At 40.7% G+C, this 23099-nt stretch overlaps 1 non-coding gene across 1 annotated transcript; it reads left to right on the top strand.

Annotated features, from left to right (window-relative positions):
* The first annotated feature begins 18342 nt into the window (after positions 1–18342).
* On the top strand, positions 18343–18449 carry LOC123325162. Its single transcript, XR_006540270.1, has one exon. It is a non-coding gene; the product is annotated as a U6 spliceosomal RNA (small nuclear RNA).
* Positions 18450–23099: the final 4650 nt, after the last annotated feature.

Genomic DNA, 23099 nt, shown 5'->3' with positions numbered 1-23099 from the left:
GGGAAATCCTGCTGGAAAGCTAGCTGTTCTTAGTGTTCTTAGCTTACACCCTGCACCAATAAAACCTCTGCCTCCACCATCACATCCCTGGTCCCTATCACCTTCTCTCTGCACATGTGATGTTTGGGTCCCAAGTTCCCCTTTTTATAAGGACACTGGTCACATTGGATTTGGGCCCATCCTAATGCCCTCAACTTAATTCTGTTTCCAAATAAGGTCACATTCACAGGTACAGAGGCCTTCTACATATCTTTTTGGGGGACACAATGCAAACCATAACGTGCCCTAAAAAATAAAATGTGTTAATTTTTAAAAATCTTCTTTCCTTCTCTGGATAGGAGGAAGATAGGGAGAGACAGGGAGAAGTAACTTTCCTGGCTTTGGCTTAATTCTCTGGCATAGATATTTGACTAGTAATACTTATAGATCCCAAGACCTGATGGTATTAATAATTTGATTTTATATAATTCTCAGTATTCTATTGAAGGAGAGGGAAAATAGTTAAGTCAAGAGAAAAATGACCTAATTCTTCTTTTGTATGACACCTAAAAAATGAAAAATGCCCCCAAATATCAGCTATAATGGGTATCAATGTCTAGAAAGCAGCAAATAAAATTTGTAGGTTTTTAAAAAGATTTTATTTACTTATTTGAGAGAGAAAGAGAACATGAAGGGGGAGGGACAGAGGGTGAGGAAGAAGCAGACTCCCCACTGAGCAGGGAACCCCATGTGGGGCTCCACCCCAGGACTCTGGGGTCACAATGGGAGCCAAAGGCAGACGCTTAACCAACTGAGCCACCCAGGCACCCCTATTCATTACTTTTCAAACTAAGGGGTTGGTTTCCTACTATATTTAAAGGCAACCAATTAAGAGATTTTTAAAAAGATTTATTTATTTTAGAGAGAGAGAGAGAGAGGAAAAAAATGCATGTGAGTGGAGGGAGGGGCAGAGGGAAAGGGAGAATTTCAAGCAGACTCCCTGCTGAGCACGGAAGCCCACACGGGGCTGAATCTCATGACCCTGAGATCATGAACTGAGCTGAAATCAAGAGTCAGCTGCTTAATCGACTGAGCCACCCAGGCACCCCCAATTAAGAGATTTTTATTTTTTATTATTTATTTATTTTATTATGTTATGTTAATCACCATACATTATGTCATTAGTTTTTGATGTAGTCTTCCATGATTCACTGTTTGTGTATAACACCCAGTGCTCCATGTAGTATGTGCCCTCTTTAATACCCATCACCAGGCTAACCCATCCCACCCCCCTCCCGTCTAAAACCCTCAGTTTGTTTCTCAGAGTCCATAGTCTCTCATGGTTCATCTCCCCCTCCAGTTCTCCCCCCCTTCATTTTTCCCTTCCTTCTCCTAATGTCCTCCATGCTATACCTTATGTTTCACAAATAAGTGAAACCATACGATAATTGACTTTCTCTGCTTGACTCATTTCACTTAGCATAATCTCCTCCAGTCCCATCCATGTTGATGTAAAAGTTGGGTATTCATCCTTTCTGATGGCTGAGTAATATTCCATTGTATATATGGACCACATCTTCTTTATCCATTCATCTGTTGAAGGGCATCTCGGCTCTTTCCACATTTTGGCTATTGCGGACATTGCTGCTCTGAACATTGGGGTGCATATGGCCCTTCTTTTCACTATATCTGTGTCTTTGGGGTAAATACCCAGTAGTGTAAATAATCAAGTCAAGAAAGGGGCAGAAGACATGAACAGACACTTCTCAAAAAAAGACATAGAAATGCCTAACAGACACATGAAAAAATGTTCATCATCATTAGCCATCATGGAAATTCAAGTCAAAATCACATTGAGATACCACCTTACACCAGTTAGAATGGCAAAAATTGACAAGGCAAGACAACAAATATTGGAGAGGTGATGGAGAAAGGGGAACCCTCTTACACTGTTGGTGGGAACACAAGTTGGTACAGCCACTTTGGAAAACAGTGTGGAGGTTCCTCAAAAAGTTAAAAAAGAGGTTTTTAATACATTCATTTGTTTGTTTTTATCATGAATAACTTCTGGGTTTACATATATGTGATGTATTTACATCCATAGCTAGTATTATTTTTAGGAATGTTCAAACCGTCCTAAACTTTGGCCCCTAGGAATCTCTTCAAGTGGCTTCTGAGTCAACCCCATTAAGTATAATGTTTGTTATACACTTTTTTATGCGCTTTATTAGGTTGTGGAATTTCCTTCCTCATTACAGTTTCCTAAGCAATTTTGTCATGATTAGAAATGAAATTTTATCAAATGTTCTTTCTGCATCTACAGAGACAATCATATGGTTTTTAATCCTTCATTATTGTGGTGAATTTCATAAATCACTTTCCTAATGTTAAACCAACCTTTTTAAAAATTCAAGTATAATTAATATACAGTGTTATATTAGTTTCAGGTGTACAATATAGTGATTCAACAATTCTATATGTTACTCATGCTTGTCACAGTTTGGTGTACTCTTAATTCCCTTTATCTATTTCACACATCCCCTCCTCCCCTCTGGAAACCACCAGTTTGTTCTCTGTATTTTAAGAGGCTGATTTTTGTTTGTCTCTTTTTTTTGGGTTCATTTGTTTTGTTTCTTAAATTATACATATATATGTGTACATTATATGGTATTTGTCTTTCTCTGTCTGACTTAAGTCACTTAGCATTATACCCTCTAGCTCCAACCATGTCATTGCAAATGGCAAGATCTAATTCTTTTTTGTGGCTGAGTAATATTCCATAATGTATACATACCACATCGTCTTTATCCATTCATCCATCAATGAACACTGGGTTGTTTCTATATCTTGGCTATTGTAAGTAATGCTGCAATAAATATAAGGGTGAATATATCATTTCCATTTAGTGTTTTCATTTTCTTTGGGTAAATATCCAGTGGGTAAATATCCACTGTATTATATGATGATTCTATTTTTAATTTTTTGAGGAACCTCCATACTGTCTTCCACAGCGGCTGCACCAATTTGCATTCCCACCAACAGCGCATGAGGCTTCCTTTCTAACCCTGACCCTTGTCAACACTTGTTTCTTGCAGTTTTTTATTGTAGCCATTCTGACAGGTGTAAAGTGATATCTCATTGTGGTCTTAATTCGCCTTCCAATCTCAAGGCTAGACCTTCTTGGTGATGATGCATTAATCTTTTTATGTATTGCTAGCTTTCATTGTTCTGCTGAGGTTTTTTGCATTTACACTCATGAGTGAGATTGACCTACAATTTTACTTTTTCATATTGTTCTCATCAGGTTTTTGTTACCATAGTCATGCCAGCCTCAAAAAGTGAATTGGGGATTTTTTTCCTTTTTCCTTTTTTTTTTTTAAAAGATTTTACTTATTTATTTGACAGAGAGACACACGGCGAGAGAGGGAACACAAGCAGGGGGAGTGGGAGAGGGAGAAGCAGGCTCCCCACTGAGCAGGGAGCCCGATGTGGGGCTCGATCCCAGGACCCTGGGACCATCACCTGAGCTGAAGGCAGATGCTTAACAACTAAGCCACCCAGGCACCCCAATTTCTTTCCTTTTTTAAATTATCTGGCAGTTATAGTACTTATTTCTTCCTAAATGTTTGGTAAAACTGGTAGTAAAGCCAATTGGGACTCAATATTTCTTTGAGACAATATTTTAAAACTATTGAGTCAATCTCCTTAGTCATTTTAAGACTGTTCCTCTTTTCTATGTCTTCTTGATAAACTGCATTTTAAAGGAATTTGTCCAATCCATTATTTTTTTTAAGATTTTGTTTATTTATTCATTTGAGATTCAGAGAGAGACAGAGCACAAGCAAGGGGAGAGGCAGAAGGAGAGGGAGAAGCAGACTACCCACTGAGCAGGGAGCCCAATGCGGGGCTTGATCGCAGGGCCCTGAGATCATGACCTTAGCTGAAGGCAGATGCTTAACCCACTGAGCCACCCAGGTGCCCCTAATCCATTATTTTTAAAATGTATTGGTGTAAGGGTGTGTATCATATATTCTTACCCATTTTGTCTCAGTAGGCATGTATTCTTGTTTGCTTTACCAGTAGAATTCATTGGGGCCTTTGTCCTCTTTCTTTCTTTTTCTTTCTTTCTCTCTTTCTTTCTTTTTAAAGATTTATTTGTTAGAGAGAGAGAGAGAGAGAAGACAGGTGGGGGGAGGGGCAGAGGGAGAGGGAGAGAGAAAATCCCAAGCAGGCTCCACGCTGAGCACAGAGCCTGTTGCAGCTCATGATCTCATGACCCAGAGGTCATGACCTGGGCCGAAATCAAGAGTCTGATGCTCAACTCACTGTGCCACCAAGGTGCCCCTGTCCTCTCTTTTTCTTAATAAATTTCAACAAAGGTTTTCTATTCATTTAACTTTTTCAAAGAACCAACTTTTGATTTTGTAGATCCTTCTCTTTCTAAGGCAAATTTGTTTCCTTTATCATTACCATCTGCTTTATCATTCCATCCTTCTACTTTCTGCTGTCCCATAAGCTTGATATCTAATATTTTTATTATTTTTTATTTCCAACTATTTTCCCATTTCCATTTTAATTCTTTCTGGACCAATGAGCTGTTTAAAGGTCTATTTTTAATGTCTAGATGTACGGTTTTCTCCAGGTTTTTGTAGTTGCTATTGTTTATATGCTCCAGCATAACTGCACTGTGGTTTGATACGTATGTGATGCCAATCCTTCTAAATTTGATGTGGGAAGCTTTATAACCTAGAAGATGGTCAGTTTTCATGGGCATTCCATATGTGCCTGAAAAGGATGTGTTTTCTCTAATTTTGAGGAGTAATGTTATATATTGTCTATATACTTAATATTTGGTTTGCTTGATTTATCAATTATAGCTTGTCCACTATGATTATCTATGGAGAGCTATATTAAAATCTCCCACTATTAACATGAATTTTTGTTTCTTCTTTCAATAGTCAATTTTTTATTTATGTACTTTGAAATTAAATATGAATTTCCTACACATTCATTTCTTTTCTTTTTTTAAAGATTTATTTATTTTAGAGAGAGAGAGAGAGAGCAAGAGAGACAGCACGTGGGAGGAGGGGCAGAGGGAAAGAATCTTCAAGCAGATTCCCTGCCGAATGCAGAGCCCGATGCAGGGTTCCATCTCACAACCCATGAAATCATGACCTGAGCTGAAACCAAGAGTCAGACGCTTAACCAGCTGAGCCACCAGTAGCCCACACATTCATTCTTATGCATTGAATCTTTCCTCATTATCTTTATCTTTAGTGAATCTCCAGTGAAACTTATTTTCTTTAAATTCTTTATGTCAGCTTTTGGGGAGTTAATATTCAGTTGGTACATATCTTCCCATTCATTGACTTTTAATCACTTGAGATAATATCTTATAGGTATACCTCTTGTAATCAGCCTATGCATAGGATTATTTTAACTCAGTCTTACACTCTCTAACTGTAGAGGTTAGTCATTTTACATTTATTATAGTTACTGATATGCCAGATTTGTATGCATTACTATAATATTATATGCTTACATTTGTCCACTTTTTCTGTTTATATTTTCCTCCTTCTTTTTCTGCCTTCTTTTGGAATGATTGAGTTTTCTACCCACTCATTTCATTTTTTTCTGTATACTTTGTTTGGAAATTATATTTTCATTCTTTTCATGGAAGTCCTCTGCATGGCTATGTCATAGTTTATTCAACCAGTCACCTACTGATGAACATATGGGTTGTTTTCTGTCTTTTGCTATTATACATAGCACTGCAGTAAATAGCCTTTTACCATTTCTACATTTTTAGAGTAGTTTCTAATATTATGAAAACTATCCTAGATCTTCAAGTATATGTATGTTGCTTATAAAGACTAAAAGTAAAAAGCATCTTTAACCTATCTTGAAATATACAAGGGCTTTCAAAAACTTTAATGACCAATACCCTTCCAACATGCATTTTATGTTGTCTAGAATTTTAATACTACACTGCTTTTTGACCTATAAGTCTAATATTATTAACATTTTTTGTATTATAAATGCACATTAGATTTACCGACATATTCATCAATTTCTTTTCTTGTATAACAGGTCTTCCACCTGCTAGCACCTTGGAATTCACCTGATTCCTTGGATCTGAAAATTGGTGTCCTTCCACTATTCTGGATAAATTTCCATCTGTAATTTTTAAAAATATGATCCATCCTCCCTACCTCTATTAAGACATATGTTACACCCTATCATTATAGCCTCCCTATTTCCCATCTCCTTTTTTCATGTTTTGTTCCCCTGTATGTCACTAAGCTGCATTCCAGAACATGTTTTTGACCTATCTTCAAGTTTACTGTACTTCTCTTTAGCTATCTCTAATCTGCTGGCTAATCCATCTATTGAAATTTCATTTCACCTATTGCTTTTTATTTTAATAGTTCTTTAAAAAAAAAATACCCTCATAGTCATTTTGTGTGATCTGCTGTTCCTACCTCATATTTTCAGGTTCTCTTTGAGGACTTGTTTTTTTGTTAGTTAGTTTGTTTGTTTTGTTTTTTTGTCTGTTGATTGTGCTGGTTCTCACACATAGTGCTTTATTTCCTCATGGGTTTTGTGATTTGTGCCACGAGCAGCTTGTTTCCTTGGATCATTATCTCTGGAAATTCTTTGTGTCCTGGGCTAATGCTGAGTTCTTTCAAAGAGGATTCACATTTGCTTTTCACAGTAGCCTGGAGGTGCTACCAACCTGGGATGTCTTTAAATAAAATTATCTACTGGTGGTTTTTAGAGGCTACAGAGATTTTCTGAATTTAGTCTGAAAGCTTATACAATATCTTATTTATAGCTATGCATTCTCAGGGAAATGTTTTTTTCTTTTCCCAAGCAGTAAGTCTAGACAGGCAATTTCCTTGCTTTAACCATCCGCAATTAGGGTTTATTTCTGGTTCACCCTAACTAATTCTAGAAATGATAGCCCTTTGGTTCCCAGTCTTATGCAGGTATTTTGCATCAGCTTCCCTCCTTGGGGTGGTCTCTAAGATTTTAATCTGGCCTTTCACAGCCATCAAAGCAGAAGCTCAAGTTTTCCATTGTTCAACAGAAACCTTCTAAGTGAAAGCTAGCTTTCCACTTGCTTAACTCCTAAGGTCTGTGAATTTGCTTTGCGTCTCTGTGGATTTCTTACTTTGGTGCTATCCAACAATGCATTTAAAAGGAACAACTTAATACAGTCATTTCAATCTGAAGGGTTGGACAGGAGGCCCAACCTGCCTGACTGCCAGAAACAGGAGTTTGGCTTTTGGTTTTGACAGAAACTCTTCGGTGACCCAGCGGCTAAACACAAACAACCCTATAATGGCCCATAGAAAACTACTCATGCTCCATCTGTCCTCCATGACAGGTTCTTTAGATGAAAATCAAAACAATAAATTACCAATTTATAATAAATCACCAATGGTGGCATGTCTGGCATGTTACCTGTCACAAGCAAAGGATATATTTTTCTAAGTAAGGAAAGAGCGGATCACTCTTGTGTGAAGGTTAAGGTAACCTGATACAACCCCTCCAGGTCAATGATGAACTTTTCAGGACCATTCAAAGTATTCCAAAGAAAATAATATCCCGGTTTAGAATGAATCCTCAAAGCAACACCTTCGCTGCCCAGAATAGCTCAGAGAATTTTGAAGCCTACAGTTGCTCTGTCTCCTGAGACTCAATTTTGCAGCCATTCACAACTTGGAGAGCATGATTATTCATCCCCCAATATTATGAGAACCAAAATGGATTGAGTTCATTTGAAATGCAGATGTGACTGCACTTTAATTACAATTGCCCCTGTGATTTTTACTGTGAAGCACAAGCCCTCAAGTGGAAATTAGAAAGATCTGGGCTCCAACAGCAATGAAACATTTTGGCCCAAGACTGAAGTGAGTTTTAAAATACACACAAAGAAAAGGGGGAAACATGCCGGGAGCAAACTTGGCTAACATAATTTTTTTTCTCCCCTTTGGGAGGAAGGGGAGAACCCCAGGAAGCTATGTTCCTCATGACCACAGCTAGAGAAGGTAAAGAGGATATATTAATTATCCCTCAGAGACTAGAGGAAGCTGGTGAATATTTCTGAAGGTGTCTTAGAGGCACAAAACTAGCTACAATTCATGGAAAATGGCATTTGCTTTAGTGATAATGTCAGATCTCCTTTTTGGGAAACATGAGCTATTTAAATAAGATACTAAATATGCGATTGCATCCTGTGTCATTCTCAGTACTCACATCCACATCCAGATCACATCTCACATTGTACACTTGTCAGAGATCATTTCTGAGACACACACACACACCCTACAAAAACCCAAAACCCAAACCAAAGACACCAATTGTTAGAAATATCTCGAAGAGGCCATGATAGCACCACTTTTCCCTGGGACCTTCATAGCATGGTGGTTTAAATTTTGATTTCACCTACCAGCTGTGACATCTTGCTCAAACTACTTAATTTTTCTTCTCGTTAGTTCACTCCTCTATACAATGGACATAATGATATCTACATCGTGTGATGTCATAAGGTTGAATGCATGTGAAAATAAAGCCTATACAAATGTTGGTTGGGATTATCATTAGGCCTAAAGCATATATACACAGCAGAATAGCAGAAATCCTATACACAGAGTGAATGGGCCCACAGTATACCCCTCTTCCTCTTTTACTCTTGATCCCACTGCCAAGTTCTTTTGCAAGTTACAGTGTCTATGGTCTGTCATGACCAAGAGTGGAAGGGCAACCATTGTGTTATTGAATTCTGGGATGGACTGTTGCCTTATGGCAGGGACAGGTCCCCAAACCAGAAGTTCATTCAGATTCAGGTGGCCTTCTCCTTTAGGAGCACTTTTAATTCAAATGTTCATGTGTTGGGGGAGGGGTAGATATTTGTCAGCAAGGATGACGAGGAGGAGAGGTTGCCATTGGGGAAAATCTTATTACCAAGTTTGCCCAAGAAAAACCTGAATTAGATTGCATAAGCACTGTGCCCCTCCCATTTCCTGAGAGTCAGGGAGACCCTACCCTCCCTTATGTCTCCATGTCTGATACATGTGACCCCAGTACCTCATTACAGGCAATTAGCCTGGGATGTGGCTGGAGGGGGATGGTGCCTTTCCCAAAGCCAGCCAATGTATAAGCTAGCCTGTGACCTATGAGATCAGGGGTATCAGACAGCTCGATCCACCTTAGATGATGGGCACTAACTGAACCAATCATATCCTCTCTGAGGGCTTCTGAATGTGAGACAGACAGGAAAAGCCCACTGTAGGCAGCAATAGGAGCAGGAGAAGCAATGGAGAGGAGGTGATTCACAACTTGGAGGGAGAGAAGAAGGGAACCATGGAAGCCTGTGGCATCCCCAGCACTGCTGGTAGGCTGTGCTACTGCCGACTTGGAATAGCACATCAATCTTGAACATTTGAAACCGCTCTTTGATTCCCATGTTGTTTTCAGGAGAATTGTTTCTTCAGGGAAACTGCTGCCTGATCTTGGTTTTCCCTTGGTTCTCGGACTGTATGCATACTTTAAGACCTTTGGTCATGGAAGTCCAGTTTTCCTAATAATTTTGTCACTGCACTGTGAAAGACTGAAATTTGGAATATGTAGGATACATGATAGTGAAATGTGAATCACTGAGACTTACGATGTCACAGCTTATCAACCTCTGAAGATACTGTTACCTAGTATCTTCTTAGGAAAAACTTGCCTGAAAATGTTAAGTGGGAATGTCACTAGAATAACTATTTAGAAAAAAACTATTTAGAAAAAATAACTTCTTATATTTTTGGTACGTACGTTAAGAATTGTGTACGAATTATTCATAATGTCTGTGTATCGATCCTCAGAACAACCAATAAAATCTCAATTATGAAAGAAAAAAAAAGAGATCTGAACAGACACTTCAGCAAAGAAGATATACAGATGGCAAAGGAGCACATGAAAAGATTTTCAACATCATTTGTTGTTAGGGTACTGCAAATTCAAACAATGAGATACCATGACCCACCTAGTAGAATAGCTAAAAATCCAGAAAACCAACAGTACCAAATTCTAGTGAGATTGAGGAACTCTTCATTCATTGCTGGTGGTAATGCAAAATTGGGTACAGCTGGGGCGCCTGGGTGGCTCAGTCGTTAAGCGTCTGACTTCGGCTCAGGTCATGAACACAGGACCCTGGGATCAAGCCTCACATCAGGCTCCCTCCTCAGCGGGAAGCCTATTTTTCCTTCTCCCACTCTCCCCACCCCCACCTGTGTTCCCTCTCTCCCTGTCAAATAAATAAATAAATAAATAAATAAATAAATATATATATATATATATATATATATATATATATTTTAAATTGGGTATAGCTACTTGGGGAGACAGTTTGGTAGTTTCTTACAAAGCTAAACATACTTTTATCCTGCAATCCAACAATCTCACTGCCAATTTATCCAACTGAGTTGACAAGTTATGTCCACACAAAAACCTGTACATGAATGTTTTCTAGCATCTTTATTCATAATCACTAAAAACTGGAAGCAACCAAGATGTCCTATAAGATGAATAAACGAACCATGTTATATCCAGACAATGGAGTACTATTCAAAGATAAAAAGAAATGAGCTATGAAGCCATGAAAAGACACAGAGGAAACCTAAATGCATATTACTAATTGAAATAAGTCAGTCTGAAAAGGCTACATACAGACCTACCTTGAACCAAGCCCCTGTAAGATGGTGAATTTAACTAATAAATGGCCTCTGTGTTCTGACTGCTCTACCAACTAGCTCTCCCTCTGAGACACAATGCTGAAATCAGGCCAATTAATACCCCTACAATGGCCTCTAAGTGTTCAAGTGAAAGAAGAGTCGCACGTCCCTCACCTTAAATCAAAAGCTAGAAATGATTAAGCTTAGTGAGGAAGCCATGTCTAAAGCCAAGTTAGGCTGGAAGGTAGGCCTCTTGCACCAAACCATTAGTCAAGATGTCAATGCAAAGGAAACGTTCTTAAAGGAAATTCAAAGTGCTACTCCAGTGAACACACGAGTGATAAGAAAACGGAACAGCCTTATTGCTGATGTGAAGAAAGTTCTAGTGGTCTGGATAAAAGATCAAACCAGCCACAACATTCCCTTACACCAAAGACTAATCCAGAGCAAGGCCCTGACTCTTCAATTCTAGGAAGGCTGAGAGAGGTGAGGAAGCTGCAGAAGAAAAGTTTAAAGCTAGCAGAGGTGGGTTCATGAGGCTTAAGGAAAGAAGCCATCTTCACAACATAAAAGTATGAGGTGAAGCAGCAAGTGCTGAGCAAATTATCCACAAGATCTAGCCGAGATCATTCATGAAGGAAGCTACAGCAAACAACAGATTTTCATTGTAGACGAAACAGCCTTACATTGGAAGAAGATGCAATCTAAGACCTTCATAGCTAGAGAGGAGAAGTCAATGCTTCAAAGCTTCAAGGGATAGACTGACTCTCTTGTTGGGAGCTAATGCAGCTGGTGGCTTGAAGTTGAAACCAATGCTCATTTACCATTCTGAAAATCCCAAGGCCCTTAGGAATTATGCTATATCTACTCTGCCTGGATGACAGCACATCTGTTTACAACATGGTTTACTGAATATTTTAAGCCCACTGTTGAGATCTGCTGCTCAGAAAAAAAGATTCCTTTCAAAATATGACTGCTCATGGACAATGCACCTGGTCCCCAAAGAGCTCTGATGGAGAAGGACAATGAGATTGATGTTGTTTTCATGCCTGTTAACACAGCATCCATTTTGCAACCCATGGTTCAAGGAGTCATTTTGACTTTCAAGTCTTATTATATAAGAAATACATTTCATAAGGCTATAGCTGCCATGAATAGTGATTCCTCTGATGGATCTGGGCCAAGTAAATTGAAAACCTTCTGGAAAGGATTCACCATTCTAGATGCCATTAAGAACATTCATGACTCATGGGAAGAAGTGAAAACATCAACGTTAACAAGAGTTCAGAAGAAGTTGATTCCAACCCTCATGGAGGACTGTGAAGGGTTCAAGACTTCAGTGGAGACAGTCACTGCAGATGTGGTGGAAATAGCAAGAGAATTGGAATTAGAAGTGGAGCCCAATGATGTGGCTGAATGGCTGCAATCTCATGATTACACTTTAATGGATGAGAAGTTGCTTCTTACAGATGACCAAAGAACGTGGCTTTGTGAGATGGGATCTATTCCTGGTGAAGATGCTGTGAAGATTGTTGAAATGACAACAAAAGATTTAGAATATTATATAAACTTGGCTAATAAAGCAGCAGCAGAGTTTGAGAGGCTTAACTTCAGTTTTGAAAGAAATTCTACCCTGGGTAAAATGTTATCAAACAGCGTTGCATGCTACAGAGAAATGGTCCATGAAAGGAAGAGTCAAGCAATGCAGCAAACCTCATTGTTGTCTTATTTTAAAAAATGGACAAAGCCACCCCAACCCTCAGGATCCACCACCCTGATCCGTCAACAGCCATCAACATTGATGCAAGACCCTCCAGCAGCAAAAAGATTATGACTCCCCGAAAGCTCAGATGATGGTTAGCTTTTTTCAGGAATGAAGTATTTTTTAAAGGAACATGAGATGTGGATGTCAGTGGGCAGGAGCTGCTTGCATCCCCATGCGGAGAGAGGGCATCTCAGGCCAGACTGCACCACTAATTTGGCTTGGCAAAGAACTTGCTCCCTGACAGCGTGGCTGATGGACACTTTGGAATCCAGGTGAGTGAGCTGAAGGGCAGCTGTGAAGGGCAGCTCTGGCTGGCACTAGTCCTGCACGTCTGGGAACGTGTTTCTCTCTGCATTTGAAGAGACTATGCAGAAATAGGTCTCCTAATCCTTGTGCTTTCCAGCATATGCTCTTCCTTCCTGCAGAAAGTTGGTGTCCACAATGGTAGCTTTGTGTACAGTGCGTGCATGGGAAATTTGTCAGGTGATACGCTGAATGACTGATGTATTCAGTGAGTGAAGGGACAACTGACACCCCCTGGTGGGCGCAGAGTGTGAATGCATGAATGTGCAAGATGGATTCCATACTGGAGGAACCCTTAGCTGATACCCAGAAGAAAAAGAAGTATCTGATGGACAATTCAGCATTCAGGTGACCCCTCTCCCAGTTACTGTTATTTTCTATTTGCTTACCAGTGTTCACTGGAATGCCTTTTTGAGAATGAGATGTCATATGTATTTTTTTTTTAATATGGGTCTTGAATTCATGACCCTGAAGTCAAGACGTGAGCCAAAATCAAAAGTTGGACGCTTAACCAACTGAGCCACCCAAGCGCCCCGTATTTTTTTTTAAGATTTTATTTATTTATTTGAGAGAAAGAGAGCACGTACAAGAGCGGGAGTGGGGGGAGTAGGCAGCGGGAGAGGGAGAAGCAGGCTCCCCACTGATCAGGGAACCCGACACAGGGCTCCATCCCAGGACCCTAGGATCATGACCTGAGCCGACGGCAGATGTTTAACCAACTGAGCCACTCAGGTGCCCCAGGTGCCCCTGTATTTTTGATTCTTAGAATCTGAAGGGGTCATAAGATGCATTCCATGAGAAATAATATTGAATCATCATGTGGCCAGGTGTGAGGGGCTCCCCTGCCGGAAGGGTGTAAGAAGGAACTAACATTTATGAAGTGTTTGGAAGGTGAGAGGCAATGGCTTGGTTCCCAGTGACAGCTTTTTGCACTGGATGCCATTTGGGGGTAAGGTGGGGTGGGTGAGCTACCTTAGAAAGAAAACTGAGAACACAAGTTTATATACCTGGTCTGATTTTTGAGAGAGCTTGGCATTGAGGTTTGTCCCAGAGGCCAGCTGTGGCCCTGCCTCAGGGTGGGTGTGGCTAGGGCAGGTGGGGATGGTTGTGGGAGGTGTGAAGCTCGACAGACTTAGTGAGTCCTTTGGTGTGGCTCTGTACGTGAGTGACAATCAGATTGCAGAGCATGTGCCCTCTCTCCTCCTGGCAGGCAGGTGTGTAGCCTGTGGGCTGGACCAGTATGGTCGAGAAAGTCCTGGAAATGGGCAGGCAGAGGCTGTGGTGCCTCAGGTCCTGTTGGCAGCACCATACTCCAAGGTTAGTTGATGAATGTGATGAATTTGCATATCAACAAAGCCAGGACCATCACCAACTAGACTGAAAGTATACATTTGGAATAAAACATTTATAAAGCCCAAATCCTTCCAGTTGTCAAGTAATGGGACAGTATCAGGAGAGATGGAGGAATGACCTTTACTCCCAGTTTGTTCAGAGAAGCCATCTCATTGTGAGCCTTGGGCATCTTATGATCCATAAGTTCCTCCCATGAGCACCAAAATTATTCCAGAGAGATTCAGACTTTTCTTGATATCTAGGAATCAACCATACTGAATACGGTCTTATATCAATGGTTCAGACAGGATAATAATTTCAGCCAATATTTACTATCCACCCACTTCTCTCTATCCCCTCACTACTAGCCCTGTGCCACATACACTAAAACTGACACCTGAATGATCTTCTGAAAAAGAATATCTGGGGGCATCTGGGTGTCTCAGTTGGTTAAGCATCTGACTCTTGGTTTTGGCTCAGGTCATGATCTCAGAGTCCCGAGATCAAGCCCCATGTTGGGCTCTGTGCTGGGTGTGGGGCCTGATTAAGATTTTCTCTCCCTCCTCTTCTGGCCCTCCCTGCTAAAAATAAATAATTAATTAAATAAATAAAAATAAAAAAGAATATCTGATTGTGTCTGTGTCTCTCTGCTCTTAAAGCCTTTCATCAGCTTTCCACTGCTCAGAAGATAAAGACAATTCCCTTGACATGGTTGGTGAGGCCTTGCATGGTCTGGCCCCACCTCCTTCTCCAGCCTCATTGCCCAGCTGGATGCCCTCACCTGTCTTTCAGGCTCATGTATTTGCCAAGCTCTCATCTGCCACAGGGATATTACACGTGGTATATTTCCTGTCTGGAATGATCATCCTTTTTTTATCTAGTTAATTCTTACTCATAGTGACTCAAAGGTCACTTGCTCAAGGAAGCTTTTTCTGATATCTCTGACCAGTTTAAATGTCTCCATTATGGACTCTGATAGAACCATGAGCACTTGCACTTAGAAACAGTTGCAATTTTGTAGTTATTTGTATATATTTTTTATTGGTGCTTGTCTCTCTTCCAAATGGTTAGCTCCATCAGGGCAGAAACAATATTGCTTTTGCCCATCATTGTATCTCAATGCCTGGTATTCACTCAAGCACCCATAACGTGCCAGGCACCATTCTGGTGCTAGAGATGCTGGAATAAGCAAAATGAAGGTCCCTTTCCCCATGGAGAGTGCTTTTTTTCATTAGTCAATATTTATTATGTTCTAGGTACTGGCTAAGTGTTTTTCATGAATTACCTCATTTAATCCCCTTAAAATCTGGTTTTTACCTTATTTCTCTTCTTTCAGATCTTATAAACAGAAGCTTGAATTTCTCAAGCTTCTCATTTCACAGCATATTATCACTAGCGACCTGCTGGACCCTTCCTTGGTTCACTATTATCCCCTATTCCCCACTCTTATAATGCCCCCTCCCACCCCTGAAAGAATTCTGGTGTATCTTTTTGTTTGAATGTGTTTTTCAAAACTGAGGCTTGCTCTTTGATGCATTTTTGTTGATGTTTGATGAGTTTTTAATTTACACAAATGTTTTTGTGTTATATATTTCTTACTTTACCCCCAATGGCACAGTTCCTAAGATCCAACTATATTGTTATGTATGCATCTAATTCATCACTTCTAATTGTTGTGTGGTACACCATAAAATGCATTTAATACACTATACCTTTCCAGTTTTCTAGAGATGAACAACCACATTTCCACCAACATAATAAATGTATGATTTGCACAATGAACACACTCATATAGTTCTCCTTATATACGAAGAGAAAAATTATACACCTAATGAGTGGCAGAACAAAAAGTTTCATGCAGCTACAATTTCTTGCTTTGTAATACTGCCTAGAATTGGCGTGAATACCAAAAATCATGTAAATATTATGTACTAATTGGGGAAATGTAAAGATAAAACTTTCTAAACCATAAAATGGTACCAATTGGACATGTTTAATAGATAAGGAATTAGAATGTTTTAACTGTGCCTAAAACCAAAGAACAAATGGGAGGAAATATTATCCAAGTAGATTTGGCACTAGATCTTTACTAATCAAGCAAGGATTCCAGAATGTTCTTCAGGTCCAATGGAAGCCTCTTCCACGAGTCTACTGTTAATGGACACAAAGAACAGCATAAAGGGCACCATATCTGGCCATAACCCAAACTAGACAGGTTGGCTGCATTCTGGACATGCAAAGATATAGAGGAGTTTCATGCAGAGAATTGAACATAGGGGATGACATCTGAGATTTTTTACAACTTTAAGATGTCCTTGTTTGACTTGTGAGTCTATACACCGACTGCTTCACTCAATATTGTGAACAGATGGGGCACCTAGGTGGCTCAGTAGGTTAAGTGTCTGTCTTCGGCTCAGGTCATGATCCAAGAGTCCTGGGATTGAGCCCCGCATCAGGCTCCTTCCTGAGCAGGGAGTCTGCTTCTCCCTCTCTGTTTGCCCCTCCCCCTCCACTTGTGCTCTGTCTTTCGCTTTCTTTCTCTCAAATAAATAAATAAAATCTTTTAAAAAAAATATTGTGAACAGAGGCTGAAGACGCAGCTGCTGATCTCAAAGAGCTCAGGGTCTAGTTAGGAGACAGACAATAAACACATAGTTAAATATGGGAGGATCTTTGCATTATCATGAACCCACACAGACCTTTATTATAACACAGAAATGAGATTACCAACTCAAGCCAGGAAAACAGAGAGGTGATGCTTGGAAGGAGAGGTAGCCAGAGAAAAGCATGCCCTGTGTCTGGAACTGTATGTGCCAAAGTACACAGGTGAAGTAATAAATGATTTTATTTTATTGAAAAATAAACCAATACTCTTTATAATAGCATTGAAAATCAAATATCTAGGGGTGAATTTAATGAAAGATGTGCAAGAACTTTACCCTGGAAACAGTAAGCATTTTTGAGAGGAATTAAAGAAGATATAAACAAGTGGAGAGATATACCATATTCATGGATTAGAAGGATGACTGTCTTAAAATGTTTATTTGCTCTAAATTGATCTATAGTTCCAATGGAATGCCTACCAAAATTACAGCAGGTTTTGGGGGAAGAAATAGGAAATCTAATTCTAAAATTTTTATGGAAATTCAGAGGACCTAGAAGTGCCAAAATTATCTTGAAGTAGAAGAGTGTTGAAAAACTTACACTACATCGTTTCAAGACTTGCTATAAACACAATAATCAAGTCAGTGTGGTATTGTGTAGGGAAAAACACACAGGTCAATGGAAGAAAAGGGAGTCCAGAAATAGACCTCTACTTTTGCAGTCAACTTATTTCAGACAAGGGTACCAACATAATTCAATGGTGACAGGAAATTCTTTCAACAAATAGTGCTGGAAATACTGAATATTCTTATGGGGAAAAAAAGTAAAGTCAACTCCTGTCTCACTGCACAAATAAAAAAATAATTTGAGATGAATCAAAAGTCTATATTAAAAAAAAAACAGAACCATAGAGCTTCTAGAAGAAAATACAAGAGAAATTCTTTGCAATCTTCAGTTAGATATGGATTGTTGCGAGAAGACACGAAAAAGACAAATCCTAACATAAAAAAAACTGATACATTGGACTTCATCACAATTAAAAATTTCTGCCCATTAAAGTTGCCATTAAGAAAATGAGCAGATAAACCACAGACAGGGGAAAACTATTTGTAGAACATATATCTGATAAATGTTTATATTCAGAATATATTATTAATAAATTAATAAGAAGATAATTCAATTTTTAAAATGGACAAAATACTTCACAGAAGACAATATGCAAGTGGCCAATAAGTACATGAAAATATACTCACATTTTTAATTGTTAGAAAAATGCAAATTAAAACCACAATGAGATACTATTACACACTCACCCAGAAGGGTAAAATAAAAAAAAACAATGACAACACCAAATGTTAGTGGGGATGTAGAGCAATTAGACTCTCATATTGGATGATGAAAGAGTCAAAAGGTACAACTACTTTGGAGAACCATCTGCCAAAATCTAGTAAAGTTAAGCAGACAGCTACCCCGTGACCCAACAGTTCCAGTTCTAGGCATTTGCCCAAGAGAAATAATTGATCATCCACAAAAAGACTATATAAAAATATTCTGAAGCCTTAATCATGATAATCTCAAACTGAAAACAGCTCAAATGTTCATCAACAGAAAAGTAGATTTTAAAATTGTGGTGTAGTGCCCACTTGAGCAACACTTCTACTACAATTGGAATGATACAGAGATGATTAGCATGGTCCCTGAACAAGGATGACATGCAAATTTGTAAAGCTTTCCATATTTTTTTGGATAAAGAAGATGTGATGTACACACACACACACATACACACACAATGGAATATTACTCAGCCATCAAAAAGAATGAAATCTTGCCATTTGCAGTGACGTGGATGGAGTTAGAGTATATTATGTTAAGCGAAATAAGTCAGTCAGAGAAAGACAAATACCATATGATCTCACTCATATGTGGACTTTAAGAAACAAAACAGATGAACACAGGGGAAGGGAAGGAAAAATAAAATAAGATGAAAACAGAGAGGGAGGCAAACCATAAGAGATACTGAACTCCAGGAAACAAATGGAGGACTGCTAGAGGGGAGGTGGGGGAGGGATGGGGTAACTGCGTGATGGGCATTAAGGAGGACACTTGATGTAATGAGCACTGGGTGTTGTATGCAACTGATGAATCACTAAATTGTACCTCTGAAACTAATAAAAAAAATTGTGGCATATTCATACAATGTAATGCACAAAATAGTATTTTCTATATGATTCCATTTATGAAGTTCCAGAACAGACAAAACTCATCCATGGCAATAAAGATCAGAAAATGGTTGCCTCTGGGGTAGGGGGATGGTAGGTTGACTGGAAAGGGACACGGGAAAACTTTCTAGAGCACTGGGAATGTTCTGTATCTTTTTTTTTTTTTTTTTTAAGATTTTATTTATTTATTTGAGAGAGAGAGAATGAGAGACAGAAAGCATGAGAGGGAGGAGGGTCAGAGGGAGAAGCAGACTCCCCGCCGAGCAGGGAGCCCGATGCAGGACTCGATCCCGGGACTCCAGGATCATGACCTGAGCCGAAGGCAGTCGCTTAACCAACTGAGCCACCCAGGCGCCCTAAGGAATGTTCTGTATCTTGCCCTGCAGATGCAATTGTCAAAACTCATTATACTGATCCCTCAGGATTTTTTTTTTAAATATTATTGTATGTTAATTATATCAAAAGGAAGGAGGGAAGGAGAGAAGGCAGGCAGCCAGGCAGGCAGACACACGGTCTGATCAGAGAATCTTGGGCAATTGCTGATGCCTAAAACACTGGTGCCAGGCTGGAAAGGGGTAGGAAGGGAGCCCTGCCCCTGCTCACAAGGTCAAGCTGTCTCTGACTTTTCCCCTCCCTTGGTAAAAGGAAAGCCTGAATGATTCTATGCAGGAATGACATTTGTGCCTTAGAGAGGTCACCTTGATGAGAGGTGAGGCAGGGCGTTAGCCATCTGCTATGACCAGGGGGTTGTTACAGGAGATGATTTGGAGATTCCAGCTGGTTACAGTGGTACATGCAATGTTATTTTTAGCTTCCCCCAACAGGAAGGAAGAGCATTTCTCTGGTTGCTAGGGAAATCGTGTTCTTAGCAGTTACATCTTGGTTCCTAATTTAAGTCTTGGGGGAAAGAAAAGTCTTGGGGAAAACCAGAGAACTTTACAAGCCAGTGCGGGTATGCCTTGCCAGGACTGTACACTTGCTCGAAAGTTGTTATTTTTCTCCTAATGCATTCATGAGTGACTGTCACCATAGCAACAATGATGCTGGACAAGGCTGGGTCATCAATGGAGAACTCCTGCTGGTTACAGGATGGAGGTCAGTCCAGGAAGCCCTGTTCAGGACCAGTGGCAAGTGTTGGAACAGATGGATACGCTGGTAGCCGCTGCAAGTGCCAAGGGGTGGAAAGGTTGTAGGCAGAGGGTAATCTGATGGGCGCGTAGGTTTGCTGCCAGCCCATCGTGGTCCTAATTCCTGCGGGGCAAAATCTCAAATCCCCTTGGCATTTGGCTAAAGCTTAGTGTGGTTTCTTGGGCGTAGTACATTTAAAGTACACGTTTGTCTAGACTCTTAACTACAGAGAACAAACTGATGGTTGCTGGGGGTGGGGGGTGGGGGGAGGGGAGAAACAGGTGATGGGGATTAAGGAGGGCACTTGCCGTGATGAGCACTGGGTTATGTATGGAAGTGTGGAATCACTGTCTTGTACACCTGAAACTGATATTACACTCCATGTTAACTAACTGGAATTTAAATTAAAACTTTTTAAAAAGTAAAGCACATGTTTGCCAAATGAAAGACATCTCATGGTGGTAGTAAGACAAGAATCCGAAACTGCCTCTGGCTTTGGAGCCATGCCGTTATGGGAGCAACAAGAGTAGCTTCGGGGCTTTAGCTGTCCCATAACTTCCATCAACATCCAGCTTCATTTAGTAGCATGGACAATGGACCTAAGTCTTTCGTGAGATGTCAATAAGATGTAGTTTAGAGTTTAGTGACCTCCTCTCATCCCCGTGAAAATACACAGGACCATCTCTGGCAGAGCACAGGGCTGTGTTCCAGCATCCCTGACTCATTTCCATCCCAAACACCAAGTTCCTTCCACCTCACTGCTGGAAAGCAACGTTGGCAGCTTGTCAGTGTTTTCCAGAGGCGATTCTGTGATGAGATGAAGGGGTCTTCCTTTGGTTTTGGTTTTCAACTGGTTTGTGCAAGTGAGGGTGGGCAGCACACCACCACCTTTCTCTCCACCTGTTTCCAAGGCTAGCCCCTCTCCCCCACTGCAGGTCAGAAGACAGCTTTCAGAAAATACCCAGACCAGCACATCTCACCATCTTTTTCCCTGCTCTGTCATACCTGATGGATGGAGTCCCCACTCGTGACAAGGTTCATTGGATGTACTTAGATTTTGATGAAACAGGAAAAAAAATTGTGTGAGGAAAGAAAGCTCTGCAATGATGCATCGTCACTAGCCCCATTCTGGGTGTCTCTGGGGGGACAGCATCCTTGGCATGGGGTGGGGACGACAGGTGCCTGTGGCCCTTCCATTCCTTCCCTCCCATTCATGACGTGCTTTGAAGGCAAGTAAGGTAATGTGAATTGATCTTGCAGTAATCTCAAATCAACTCTAATTCCTTTTGTCACATGAAATCATCCCCAAATCTTACTGATGACTGATAATCGTTGAACCCTCAGTGGCTCCTACCACCCACTGAAACCCATTTGTCATCTCTGAAAGTCTTTTGAGCCACCTTAGTTTGCTACCTGTCCTCGGTTTCATGCCACATCGACTTTTCATGGTTCAAAGATATAGAGGAGAGGCACCCAATTTACCTAGACTCGTGTGGCATTGATTTGCAGGGAGAGGGAGGTTAAGTGTCTGTACCTCACCCCTTCCTGTTAGAAAGCTGACTTTTAGTGCCCACCTCAACATCTGCATCGGAAGAATTAAGATGCGTGGACATTACTTTCCTACACATTTCCCCCAATACATCTCAGAGAGTACAGGGGAAGGCAGAAGACAGGCCCCTCCAGCACACACATCCCTCACCACCTGCAGAATCCTCCCAAATGTCCTCAACACACCTGAAAAGACATGTCTGGTTCTCCCTGGAATGCCCCCCCACCCCAGCAATCATTTCCTAAGGAGATTGGAGGGGATGGAGAAAACTTCAGGGAGGTGAATCAGAACCTTCTAGCAGGAGATAGCACTCTGTCTCCACCACCCCATGATTTTGAGAGTCACTGGTCCGGGGACTAGCAGCGGGGCAGCGTGGGAGTGACTTTTTCCCCCCACTGTGTTCTTATCTGGAAAACTGTGGAACCCAGGATTATGTAGAGAAGGTCAACCAGGATAGTGCCTAGCACGGGGCTCTTCTCCAAAGAAGTTCAAGACTGCGAGACATCCGGGGAGGTAAGTGGACAGAATCCTGCACTCCAGCCGAGACGACAGGTATGAACTGTGACCTTGCAGAGAAGATTTCAACAGTATGCATGGGACTAGAGAGGCACCATCCCCACCCCCCTGCCCATCTCTCCGTGGGAAGACTGTCCCAACAATCCCGTGAGATGTCAGTGAAGATCCCTGGGAGAAGCCAGGACCAGCGTAGACTGGTTCTGGGGATTAGAACATCAACATATATATCTGGGGAAAGGACACATTTTGGCCCTTGTCACCAACCATAAGCTATTCAGAATCAGCAGGCTGATTCTGAAGAGGGGGAACTGACTCTCGGGGAGATCAGGTCCCAGTTGCCCAAGCTTGCACAGGAACACCAGACAGAGGCCCCGGGCACTGGGTCTGGGAATCGCAACGCTCCTGATCTCTCCTGCCCTGTCAGACCGCCTGCCCATTTTGTGGGGCTCTACTTTTGTGTTGTCTTGTATTTAAGTTTGAGGAATTGGAAGAGCCCAAAGCCCAAAAGCATGTTATGGTCTACCACTTTTATAGATTAAAACAAAAATCATGGCGTCTGGGTGGCTCAGTCGGTTAAGCAACTGCCTTCAGCTCAGATCATGATCCCTGAGTGTCAGAATCGAGTCCTGCATCAGGATCTCTGCTCGGCGGGGAGTCTGCTTCTCCCTCTGACCCTCCCCCCCGCTTGTGTTCTCTCTCTCACTCTCAAATAAATAAGATCTTAAAAACAAAACAAAACAAAACAATTCAGTAAGTTGCCAAAGATAAACTTGAAATCCATTTAGATGTAAATAATACTCATAAAAATATTAAAGAATGTTGTTGAAGAAAGGGAACCAAAGAATTCTGTGTAGGCCTACATGTGTTTGGAAGGAGAAACATATAAATTGTTCATGTGAAGAATGGCTTATGGTTGGTGACAAGGGCCAAAATGTGTCCTTTACCCAGATATATATGTTGATGTTCTAATCCCCAGGACC

This window comes from Neomonachus schauinslandi, chromosome 6 (genome assembly GCF_002201575.2).
Source record: "Neomonachus schauinslandi chromosome 6, ASM220157v2, whole genome shotgun sequence".
NCBI classification, from domain to species: domain Eukaryota; kingdom Metazoa; phylum Chordata; class Mammalia; order Carnivora; family Phocidae; genus Neomonachus; species Neomonachus schauinslandi.
This window is presented reverse-complemented; position numbering and strand designations above follow the sequence as displayed.